This window comes from Gadus macrocephalus, chromosome 12, assembly GCF_031168955.1.
Source record: "Gadus macrocephalus chromosome 12, ASM3116895v1".
In the NCBI taxonomy this organism is placed as follows: Eukaryota; Metazoa; Chordata; class Actinopteri; order Gadiformes; family Gadidae; genus Gadus; species Gadus macrocephalus.
Genome location: NC_082393.1, coordinates 17,731,338 through 17,743,841, shown reverse-complemented (window position 1 = coordinate 17,743,841; position 12,504 = coordinate 17,731,338). Strand labels below are relative to the sequence as shown.

Here is a 12,504-nt window from a genome sequence, read left to right as displayed (position 1 = left end):
GGCAGGTAACGCGTACCTGGGATCGAGTGTTTTGATTATCTCTTTAAAGCCCTTTCTATCGCCATTTTGAAAGGGAACCATGTCCTTACGCAGGTAAACAGTGACGGCATTTGTTATCTCGTTCCACCGCTGGCATTTTGTCGTAAGGACTGGCTTTGGAAAATGCCTGCGGAAGCAATGTCTGATATGCAGAGACAGCTTCACGCTACCAGCGTTCTGTCTCGTACGGTGTAGAATGAGAGCTTGTGAAGGGAATATTGCGCAAGCACGCAGGCGCGCTTGCTGTGCGTCTGCGTGCTTGCGCAATAGCATACTGCCTGAGAAGGCAGTATTGCTGTCAAATCTGTCCCTGGGAAAAGTAACTTTGCGCCGAATTGAATAAGGAACTAAGTTTCGTTACCGTATTTTCTGTAGTTGCGTAACTGTATTAACGCGTTGCTTACTTTGTTACGCGTAAGACACAACACTGTCTACCGGTCACACCGGTCTCACAGTAACGTCAAAATCCATACCGTAGCGCAAATTCACACTGGTGTACTGATGAAGAGAAAGTTCTCTCACGGACACGTCGGACAGCGAAATATTTGATTTAATCTTAAGGCATGATCATGGGAAAGTACTGGATACAAAAGTTACCAAGAACACATTCGATGAGACAATAGATTCACAAGATTCTTATAGGGAACGTTTTCATTGTGGGAAGGGAGTGGGAGTGACCTTAGGCCAAGTAAATTTGTAATACAATGGGTGGATATTGGACATGTCTGCAGGTTTGTAAGACATGTGTTGGGAAAAATAACCTGCTGAGTACATCACATGTACATTATAAATATAGCTAACTCCTACCCTAGCCTGATGAGCACATCACATGGACACATTATAATATAGTCGACTCTTGCTCTAAACCCAACGAACACATAACACAAACATGATAATATATAGTCAGGTCAAGGCCGGAGCTGAAGGCCCCATCTCCCAGGCAGGCAGATGGTGGACACTCAGACAATGCACCAGTATCATCTCCAGAACGGGAGAGCCACATTAATTTATCACACAGGAGACATTTTGAGAGCTCTTCCCCGTTAGGAGGAACCAAGAGATACCTCTGCCCATACTAGGGGCCTGAGAGCCACATTAAATTATCACACACGAGACACTTCGGGGGGGCACTCCCCCGTTTTAATTTATCACACCAGAGACACGAGGAACTCTCCCCGTTACGAAGCTCTCTCAGGGCCTGGGAGCCAAAACACACAGAACCGCACACACCTCAAACGCACACACCTCATCGAGAGGAGGATACAGCATAAGACTGCATCACACAGGGACTCTTCACCTTCTTCTGAAGCAGACCTTCCACGGAGGCGAAGCTCCAGACGAACCATCAGCGCTGATTAGGGACTTAGACATATTCGATTTCTCACGCTTTATGACTCTGTATAACCGTTGCCACTTTACTTAATAAATCCAAGGTCCTCGTGCCGATAGACTTTATTACCTCTCCGTCTCATTTTATCTGGTCCAGTAGCTAGACAGACCGTTTTTCCCAACAATTTGGTGACCCCGACGGTGGTATTTTTTCTGAAATTGAACCGCAACTGGGAAACGAGAGACGGAGAGCGGCACGACCTCGAGACCCCGGAGCACCGGACCGATTCCTGCAGTCTCACCTCGCTATCGCCCAACAAAAGGTAGGCAGAACCTGTTGATAAAATCCAAACTCTGCATAGTTATATAGGAACCACATTAGGAGGTGAGACTGTGGGAGCGGTTCGCTACGGGATATCTCGTGGGGACGAATAGGACTGTATCCCAGCATTTCCCCATAAACCCGATTGACCCTGAACGCGTGACACATCGAATATCGGCTCGTTGCATGGTGAAAGAATACCCACGAGACCATAGGGCCTATAAGAATCGGGCATAGTGATACAAGACTACCGATGGCCAAGTAATGGATGTGTATGAGATCCCCACCGGCGTGTTAAAGAGGGTTTAGTATCCCCACCGGCTTGTGAAAGAGGGTTTAGGATCCCCACCGGCGTGTTAAAGAGGGTTTAGTATCCCCACCGGCGTTTTAAAGAAGGTTGTGATCCCCACCGGCGTGTTAAAGAGGGTTTAGTATCCCCACCGGCTTGTGAAAGAGGGTTTAGGATCCCCACCGGCGTGTTAAAGAGGGTTTAGTATCCCCACCGGCGTTTTGAAGAAGTTTGTATCCCCACCGGCGTGTTAAAGAGGGTTTAGTATCCCCACCGGCTTGTGAAAGAGGGTTTAGGATCCCCACCGGCGTGTTAAAGAGGGTTTAGTATCCCCACCGGCGTGTTAAAAGAGGGTTTAGTATCCCCACCGGCGTTTTAAAGAGGGTTGTGATCCCCACCGGCGTTTGTGTATTAAATAATTCTATGTGGTAAGAAGGTTAGAGTCCCTTTGCGGAGGAAACGGTATGCCTCGGGCATGAGTGACACACAGAGAGAATAAGATAAACTAGGCTTGTTGCGTGGTGAAAGAACACCCTCGAGGCCTAAGGCTCGCCGCCCTTGATAAGTGAATCTGAGGTGCCCGAAGAAGCACAACAATTTCTTGGCCATATATTCATTGCATATGCGGGGACTGACGGACAGACACCTGAACTGACGCAGACTAGGGATAGCAGAGACCTCTCACCCCCACCTTCACGACCAGAGAGCAAGTGCGTGTGTATGGAGTCGAGAACGAGAGTCAGCATGGGTGGAAGAATAGGAGAGCATGGGTGAAAGAGAGACAGAACGAGAGGTCTGTTGATATGTTTCTGTGTGCGTCTGCGGGAGACAGAATGAGAAAAGTCTGTTGATATGTCTCTTTGTGTGCGTTTAGAGGAGACAGAGTGAGAAAGGCTATGTGCGTCTCTGTGCGCGTGTATGCAAGAGGTGATGTTTCTGTGTGTGCGTTTAGAGGAGACAGAGTGAGAAAAGCTGTGTGCGTCTCTGTGCGCGTGTACGCAAGAGGTGATGTTTCTGTGTGTGCGTTTGGAGGAGACAGAATGAGAAAGGTCTGTTTAGGTGTGTGTGTGTGTGTGTGTGTTTGTGTGAGAGGGAGCGAGAGAGATAGCAAGGAGAGATAGCAAGGAGAGCTAAAGTCGAAGGACGATCGAGAGGGACCATTTTCCCTCTAGACAGTTGAGTAGCGATAGAGTGCGTGTTTTTCTAATGAACGGTTGTTTCAGGACCACGAGAAGGGGCTCTGTATGGTTTTCAGGCCCAGAGTGTAATCCCCTTTCCCATATGTGTAGTCCTCCCATTTGAGGTCCCCGTCCACCATATTTGAAGTCCTCTACTCCACCTCATGTTGTAGTTCCCCTCCCTAAAATTGTATGGAAGTTAGAACCTGTGAGGGTGTTTTGGTTCGGCCTGACGAGGCCTGTACCAATTTCGGTGGTCAGCTTCTAGTTTTGTGTATATAGAAATTTGGAAAGGGGGAGCAGTATTAAGTTATATATAATAAAGTGAAAAGTTATTTGTGAATGAAGGGACAGATGGATCTTTTTGTGTGTGAGAGATAGTTATTAGGCCTTGTTCCATGATGGAGAGTTGAGGATGTTGCATTCCAGGCTTATCTGTTGACGGTCCTAGCTGCTGCTTGACCCTAAGGGGAGTGAGGAAGGGTGAGAGAGAGAGAACACATTTCCCCCCCCATTTGTCGAGCTACACCATTCAGGCAGTACAGAGACACACACTAACACACAGTACAGAGAAAGGATATAGAGTGTGTTCAACTGAAAGCGTGTGGTGGCCATACGCCATAAAATACCACATATCCAAGGAATGCAGGTAGAGCTCTGTTGAGTTTTCAGGCTTTGATAAATTTGTAGTTCCCTGTCTGCCATGTTTGAAGTTCCTTGTAGTCTCTGTCCATAGGTTTCACCTGAACAACCCCTCTGCTAGCCGAGAAAAGGAACTACCCATGGTTTCTCTCACACCCAGCCCCCAGAGCACGCTCGCTTTCAAGGCGTTATGGCCGCACCCAACGTGGGAGGGAGACACGCAGAGAGAGAGAGAAGCCACATTCCACCCTTATCTGTTGTCTTGCACCAAACAGCACCCCGTACTGAGGAGGGAGAGAGAGCGTGTTCTCCCGAAGGAGGGAGAGAGTCACAGGGAGACACGCAGCGGATATTCACATTATGGCTAATTTGTTTTTCTTTAAGTTTAGTTTTAGTTTTGTTTTTTATTCAGGATGAAGAACATCAAAGTTCATGAGGAGGTTATAAGGACAATAACGTTGATACTTTAATAGGACAACAGTGATGATAATCTAATGCAATTGGACTAAAGAAGGTGTTGCTATTAACTAAGTGATTCATATTATTTTCACACAGGAAAGAATAATTGAATAAATATGGATATGATAAAGAAGGAGTATAATAATAAAATAAAATAAAGTAATCTTGATAAACTGTACAAGTAGGACTACACCTATTAAAATATGGGGTGTATCTCTTTGGTCAAGGATGACAGGTGGATTGAAGCCACATCTGCTGGGAAGGGGTCCTACATGCTATGTTGTCAATTTGGATTCGGAAGTAGTGGGTTTACCTTTCAAATGCCACTACTGCTGCTGCAACACTTTAATAATTTTAACTCTGATAAATGACTTTTTGTTTTATAGTTTCCCTGAGGTGTATTCATTACGCACACACACTTGGCTGCATAGGGCAGATGGGGCTGAAGACTCTGTCTCCATCCCTCCACTTTGCGATCGATACCACCATATAGGTGGGGATTGATTGTATCCCAAGTATGGCATCCTGCAGCGAGCCAGTATGGAAGGCTGGTTAGCCAACGACGGGTAAGATCCCACCTTGACACCCGGGACGACCTAAGGCAGGCACAGTCACGATTACTTGGCAGAGTCGCTGTGGGCACTGGCTCACTTGATCATGAAGTGACGAGCTGCAACAATCATGGGAAGTCCCGTCTGGGGTGTAGGGTGGAGGAGGAACAGGAGTCAGATATGTCAGCTCTGGCAGCAGAGGTGGTCTTGGAACGGGGCATGTCGCGTTTTATTTTATTTTATTTTACCTTTGTGGTATAGAAGGCCACTAACGCATGTACGTTTTTCGGTTTAGTGCATGACTTTGGAACAGCGTGGTCTCCGGCGGCTGATGGTAAACCCACCCATATTGGGCTTTGGTTTTGGACATACTGGTTTCGATTTCCCTTCCCAAAAGATTGGTTTTAGTTTGCTGATGGTTAAGGTTAGACGTTTCGACGTTGGTTGCACCAATTGCGCAAGGGGGGAGGTATTGAGGTTTTTTCTTCACCATACTTGCAAACAAACAAAAAAAAAACACAGTGTTCAACAGATGGGTAGAAGCAGTCCCATCAAAAGACCAAAGTGCGGCTACAGTAATCAAGTTTTGGACTAGAGCAGTCATGACAAGGTTTGGAATTCCGTCAGAAATAAGCTCAGACAAAACGTTTATTCAGAGAACACTCAAACAAGTGATTCAACATTTGCATGTCAAATAAAGACTAGATTACGCCCCAATCCTCAACCACAAGGTATGGTGGAGAGAGGAATGGGACGCTTGAGACAAAGATTAACAAAGTTAAATTAGAGTACTAAATTAAAGGACTAATGCACTACGACTGACACTAATGAGTTATCGCATGAAAACTAACAGAACGACGCATCTAACCCCGCATGAAATGCTTAAGGGTCGACCCATGCCTTCACTTAACATTTGAGGGTCCCAAAAGGGACTTCCATTAGAGTAATTAGAAATAGAATTAAGGAAAATATGTTTGAACATCTAACTGTTGTACATAAGTTTGTAATTCCAGCAAGAGAAACACAAAGTTCCAGGGCCAGAGGAGGAGCCAGATGCAGACACGCCCGGAGCCGACGAACTACCCAAGAATGATGCAATCAAATTTTGGCAGGGTTTGAATCAGTCCTGTTTTGGTGGTCCACTATTAACAAAAATGTTGATTGGATAAAGAGCACGGAGGGGTGTGTGGGATGATGAAGACGACATGTTGTACTTTTATCCCCAATAACACAGCACCGGATGGGTCGGTGGCCAGGGTGCTGGCAGGGTTACAGTCCCTCAGATTAGAGTTGGCAGAGAGCTCCGGCATTAATGACCCCTTCACAGGATGGATGGAGAGCCCAATGAGCGATGGGCGCTACAGGTGCAGCAGGTGCCATCCAAGCTTACCTGGGGATCGAGTATACACCGGAGAGTTTGGACGAGGGACCGCCAGAGGGGCCCGACCTGATCCGGCTGGAGAACAAGATGGAGCTCGGGGATACACACGGGCGAGATTCCAGGGGCCTTGATTGCCCGTTTATCAGATGAGGTCCTGAGCGCAGTTGAATAAAAGGGTCTAATGCTCAGGTGGCGCCTTGCGTCCACCTGCCCGTGATGACGCTCAGGACAATTCCGTGGTTTCAGTTGTTCCCGTGCCACGGGCCTACCCCGAATACCCCATGCGTGTGATTGCTTATTGTTACACGACCAGCTAACTCCTCCTCACATCCTTAGTGTGTGGTCATCTAGGGATGGGTTGAGGGGGATTGCCATTCGTTGTGTACCTCATATCTTTCTGATATTATTATTATTATTTAGGGACACGTTTCAGGGTTGCATTTCTTTCCTGTGATTGTTATTGTGTAGTGTTTGTGTGATTGTTGCATTTTGTTTATATCATTATTGTTTACTGTTAGTTTTGTTGTTGCATTTTGTTGTTGTTGTTATGGTTTGGTGTTGGTTTTGTTGTGTATCATCTGCTGCCAGTATTGTTGGTATTGTCTGCTCGCGATGTAAGGCCGGGGTGGATGCCACCCCCTAGGTGGGGTGTGTATGGCATACCCATGTCTGAAGCATGGGTAGCGTTTCTCCCACGTGGTTCCCCATACGCCCGGTCCAGCGAGTTGTTTTAGTCCCATGCTCATGGTTGTTTGTTTTTATGGTCATTTTGCCTTCTTTCTGTTATTTCTAATGGTGTTATAATGGTAGTCCCGTGCTGGAGTCCTATCCCTCGTACCCCTAATGAGTAAAAGTCGTCTTGCGACGACTTGAGGGGGATATGTTGGGAAAAATAACCTGCTGAGTACATCACATGTACATTATAAATATAGCTAACTCCTACCCTAGCCTGATGAGCACATCACATGGACACATTATAATATAGTCGACTCTTGCTCTAAACCCAACGAACACATAACACAAACATGATAATATATAGTCAGGTCAAGGCCGGAGCTGAAGGCCCCATCTCCCAGGCAGGCAGATGGTGGACACTCAGACAATGCACCAGTATCTCCAGAACGGGAGAGCCACATTCATTTATCACACAGGAGACATTTTGAGAGCTCTTCCCCGTTAGGAGGAACCAAGAGATACCTCTGCCCATACTAGGGGCCTGAGAGCCACATTAAATTATCACACACGAGACACTTCGGGGGGGCACTCCCCCGTTTTAATTTATCACACCAGAGACACGAGGAACTCTCCCCGTTATGAAGCTCTCTCAGGGCCTGGGAGCCAAAACACACAGAACCGCACACACCTCAAACGCACACACCTCATCGAGAGGAGGATACAGCATAAGACTGCATCACACAGGGACTCTTCACCTTCTTCTGAAGCAGACCTTCCACGGAGGCGAAGCTCCAGACGAACCATCAGCGCTGATTAGGGACTTAGACATATTCGATTTCTCACGCTTTATGACTCTGTATAACCGTTGCCACTTTACTTAATAAATCCAAGGTCCTCGTGCCGATAGACTTTATTACCTCTCCGTCTCATTTTATCTGGTCCAGTAGCTAGACAGACCGTTTTTCCCAACACATGGCTGTAAACAAGTTTACACAACAAAGAAGTCAGTCGATTGGCCTGAGGCCTGTTTCAGGTAGCTGGTTTAACATACTCTGAGTTTAATCCTGCGCTCTGAGTTGGTTGACTCAGAGTTCGGGGTTGAAAAGCAACTCTGGGTTTTCGGTTTCAGAACAGGTGATCAGCGTTGGGTTAATCAACTCTGAGTATGTTCACTCTGGGTTGAGGGCGTGCCTGTTGACTATGAAGAGCCATCATCAATGGATCCCTGATAACATGATCAAACATGGACCAAAAGCGTAGATCCTTTTACTTTTCCCCCACGGAATTGGAAATTCTAATGAACGCGTATGCCGAGCAGTAACTGCTCCCGCGGCAGCGAGAGCGTGAGAGAGAGCTCGGCAGGAAATAGCTGAACAAGTCAATGCGTGAGTAAAATAAATTAGTAAAATAAAATAAAAATAAGAGGAGTTTAATATCTTCCACTTATTCAATATGTAATGTGTGTGTGTGTGTGTGTGTGTGTGTGTGTGTGTGTGTGTGTGTGTGTGTGTGTGTGTGTGTGTGTGTGTGTGTGTGTGTGTGTGTGTGTCAATTTACGCAGGAACAACCCGAGTTGCCCCAAGAGGACTTGGCAGCAAATGAAGATGAAGTACAAAAATATGGTTCAAACAGGTAAACTAATGTTTAATTGAAATCAAATCAATTGTGCTGTTTTGCCTGCTCTACCTAATTTAACAGCTATATTCAACATGTGATGGGCCTATATTTAAGCAGTACATTTCTCAGCCACCCCAACACTGCCAATATTCAATAGGATTTAGATATATTAGAAGGCTACTCCTAGGCAAAATGCATTATATATATATATATATATATATATATATATATATGTCTTCAAAATAGCACTTACTGAATATTAGGGTAACATTTTCCTCCATGTTAGCAAATTGAAAAAAAGCAGAGGCCCGGCAGACTGGAGGGGGTCCACCTCTGCAGCCCTCACAGAGGCTGAGGAGATGGCCCTCAGCCAACAGAGTATGGGTCCTGTGGCTGAGGGCATCCCTGGGGGGAGCTCCTCACCAACCTCCATGCAATTGTAACAATTCTTCACCTTCCACAGATTATTAATAATGTCTTGGTAATTGCTGAACACAACCGTTAATGTCATTACAGGAAGATGATGGAGAAACATTGTCTGCGGCATTCGAAAGGGAAGAGGAAAGGCCTATTGAGGTTAACACCTTTTAAAAATAACCTCTAAAAGTTGATGATAGCGTTGTACAATTTAAAACTGACATCTTCTTTCTCTCAAACAGGATGAAATCGAATCCAATGAGAGGCCATCCACTTCTAAATCACAGCTTACCTCTGTAAGATTCTCCCTGGAATTATAATGAAACGCTCTACTTGGCACTGTGAAATCCAATCTCATCTTTTGCATTCCTATAGCTTCCAGTCAAAGACTTATATAAAATCTATCTAGAAAAGCAAATACACAAAGCAGACTTGGAAATGGACCACCTTAGGCAAAAGATGCAAAAGGATGCTTTGGAGATCCACATTTTGGAACATAAGTTAAAGGTGGGTGAGGTGGAAACTGGGATACTGTTCCCTGCTCTAAAAACATACCCAATATGAATGACTTTTTTTGTGCTTTCAGGAAATAAAGAAATCCTCATAAAAAGTAGATTGTCTTTATTAGAACACGGGCTGTGGTTGGACAAGTTATTTTGTTGAACAGTTTACTCAAAGGGTTTTACTCCAGTGAACAATGCAGACGATTATGCTGAGCATGTGCATGTAGAGAAGAAGCATCTGGTTAAAAGCAGTACCAGGGTATTTTCTGCCCTGCATTCTTAATATGCGTTTCTTGACTTGCAGCAGTTATAGGTCCGTGGTTAGTCAGCTACTCTGATCATTGGAAAGCCACAACGTTAAAGTGACTGTAGTACAGCGCGGGTGGGATGCACGGGGCGGAGCATTCTGCAAATGCGTTAAAAAAAAAAAACTTAAACTTAAAGCATGCCCCCGCTGCGTTTGAGAGTTAACATGGGGGCTGAGAAGGTGGTTTAAATAAATGATGGATTGCGCTGAAAAACGATAGCGCTCGTGAAGAATATTATCAGGAAAATAAAGTAGGCCTATATCCAGCCGGCGTCTTAATAATCGTTCCTCACGGAGATTCCCTCTGAGGATCGCAGCCTCTACGTCCGCAGGCTCTCGTAGAAAAGGACATGCCATTTCTAACACTTCCTTCTGTCGGAGAGCTGCCTTCAGCCTTATAGACAACAAACTCAGAGTAGGTCTAACCACCTCCCGAGCAGGTTAGACCCACGGCGTATGTTGCCGCAGCAACTAACTCTCGGTTGCGCTGAACCTGCTACCTGAAACGGAAAACCCAGAGTTTCCATTAACTCAGAGCGAACAAACTCGGGGTTGCCTCAAAACCAGCTACCTGAAACAGGCCTCAGGTCACAAAACCAGACTTACTGGCTCCAGTGGGAACTTGAATACAAATTAACTTAATGGTCCCATGACATGAAAATCTCAATTTATGAGGTTTTCTAACATAAATATGAGTTCCCCTAGCCTGCCTATGGTCCCCCAGTGGCTAAAACTTGCGTTTGGTGTAAAACGAGCACTAGCTGTTCTGCTCGCCTTTGAAAAAACGGAGGCTCAAGCGCGCTGATTTGGAAATCTGTGCTCATGACGTCATGAGGAATCTCAGCTCCTCCCCTTACTCTGCCTGGCCCGCCCAGAGACGTTGGCCCGCCAATGAGACTCGACCGTGCGAGCGCCACATGTGTGTGTGTGTGAATACACACACTGTAACGCAAGTGTTTCTTGTCGGTTCTTTGACGTGTCTTGTATTTCCACAACGAGACTATCGTGGGGGTTATCTAAGCCATGGTTGAGAAGGAATTGGGGGAAAGGAACTTTGGTTTGACTCGCTGAAGTACATGAACTGCGACATGCCGCCGGTTGCCGCGAGGCACCATCGCCCGGCAGCGGGCAGCCGGCCGCGGGCAGCCGGCCGCAGGCAGCGCGCGGTTCAGTCGACTTCAGGTTGATGTGGAAGAACCAGAGACGTCGCAGAACCCGACAAAGTCGTTTGTGATTCATAATATCGTCTGGAGGCGCACACAATATGTTATATGATATAGATATCTATGTATTATATGATATTATTTAGATATAGAGCTCCAGGACTGTAACGCAAGTGTTGTACACTTCCTTGTTATTTGGATAACCGTTCTGCTGTTGGTGTGATGGCGCATAACACGTCTGGTATTTCTACAACGAGACTCGTATTGGGGGTTATCTCAGCCAAGGTTGAGAATGAATTGGGGGGAAGGAACTTTGGCTTTGACTCCCTCAAGAACATGAACCACGACATGGAGGAGAAAGGGATTGTTGGCGGCGAATGTCTCCCGCTTGAGCCCCGCTGAGGGACCACCGCCGGAGGCGGAGGTGCATAAGCGCTGCCCGGCAAAGATCCCGTTCTCCTCCTTGTCGTGGTTCATGTTCTTGAGGGAGTCAAAGCCAAAGTTCCTTCCCCCAATTCATTCTCAACCTTGGCTGAGATAACCCCCAATACGAGTCTCGTTGTAGAAATACCAGATACGAGAGTCCGACGTCACACCAACAGCAGAACGGTTATCCAAATAACAAGGAAGTGTACAACACTTGCGTTACAGTCCTGGAGCTCTATATCTAAATAATATCATATACATAGATATCTATATCATATAACATATTGTGTGCGCCTCCAGACGATATTATGAATCACAAACGACTTTGTCGGGTTCTGCGACGTCTCTGGTTCTTCCACTTTCACATCAACCTGAAGTCGACTGAACCGCGCGCTGCCTGCTGCCGGCTGCCCGCTGCCGGGCGATGGTGCCTCGCGGCAACCGGCGGCATGTCGCAGTTCATGTACTTCAGCGAGTCAAATCAAAGTTCCTTTCCCCCAATTCCTTCTCAACCACGGCTCAGATAACCCCCACGACAGTCTCGTTGTGGAAATACAAGACACGTCAAAGAACCGACAAGAAACACTTGCGTTACAGTGTTTGTATTCACATTGATGTGGACGTTGAAGAACCAGGAACGTCGGAGAACCCAACGCGGTCGTTTGAGATTCATAATATCGGCTCACACAGCTTTTGGCCGTGATAATATATATTATATGATATAGATATCTGTGTAGGCTATATGATAATATTTAGATATAGAGCTCCAGGACTCCCGTGTGTTCTAGAATATTTACAGAACACGGCTAAAAGCTGTGTGCGGCTCGCCATTGCGATACATCCACTGTAAACAGAGCGCATGGTGGCTGCAAGCTGCTCAGGGCCACACCCCCACCCTCCTCCTTGACACGCCCACCGAAACAGCGCATTTGGGGGAAGCTCAATGTGCGACTGGCTCGGAGTGGCTGTAACTCTGCACCACGGCTGAATTTAGGGAACGTCTTTGAATACTGTGTTAGTTGCCCACTAATACCTATATTAAAGAATACATAAAATAGCATGTCATGGGACCTTTAACCTCTCTCAGTTAAGAGGGGAGGGATTTGTTTTTAAGATACAGGGAGAATGAATACAGTTCCTTCTAATGTAATAATTATATAAACAAGGTTAATATAATTTGTATGTGATTGTATATTTATAGTTATG

At 46.1% G+C, this 12,504-nt stretch overlaps 1 long non-coding RNA gene across 1 annotated transcript; it reads left to right on the top strand.

Moving 5' to 3' along the window:
- The first annotated feature begins 8,905 nt into the window (after positions 1-8,905).
- On the top strand, positions 8,906-9,407 carry LOC132469547 (uncharacterized). The gene is made up of 2 exons (XR_009528437.1): positions 8,906-9,058; positions 9,142-9,407. It is a non-coding gene; the product is annotated as an uncharacterized LOC132469547 (long non-coding RNA).
- The last annotated feature ends 3,097 nt before the right edge of the window (positions 9,408-12,504 follow it).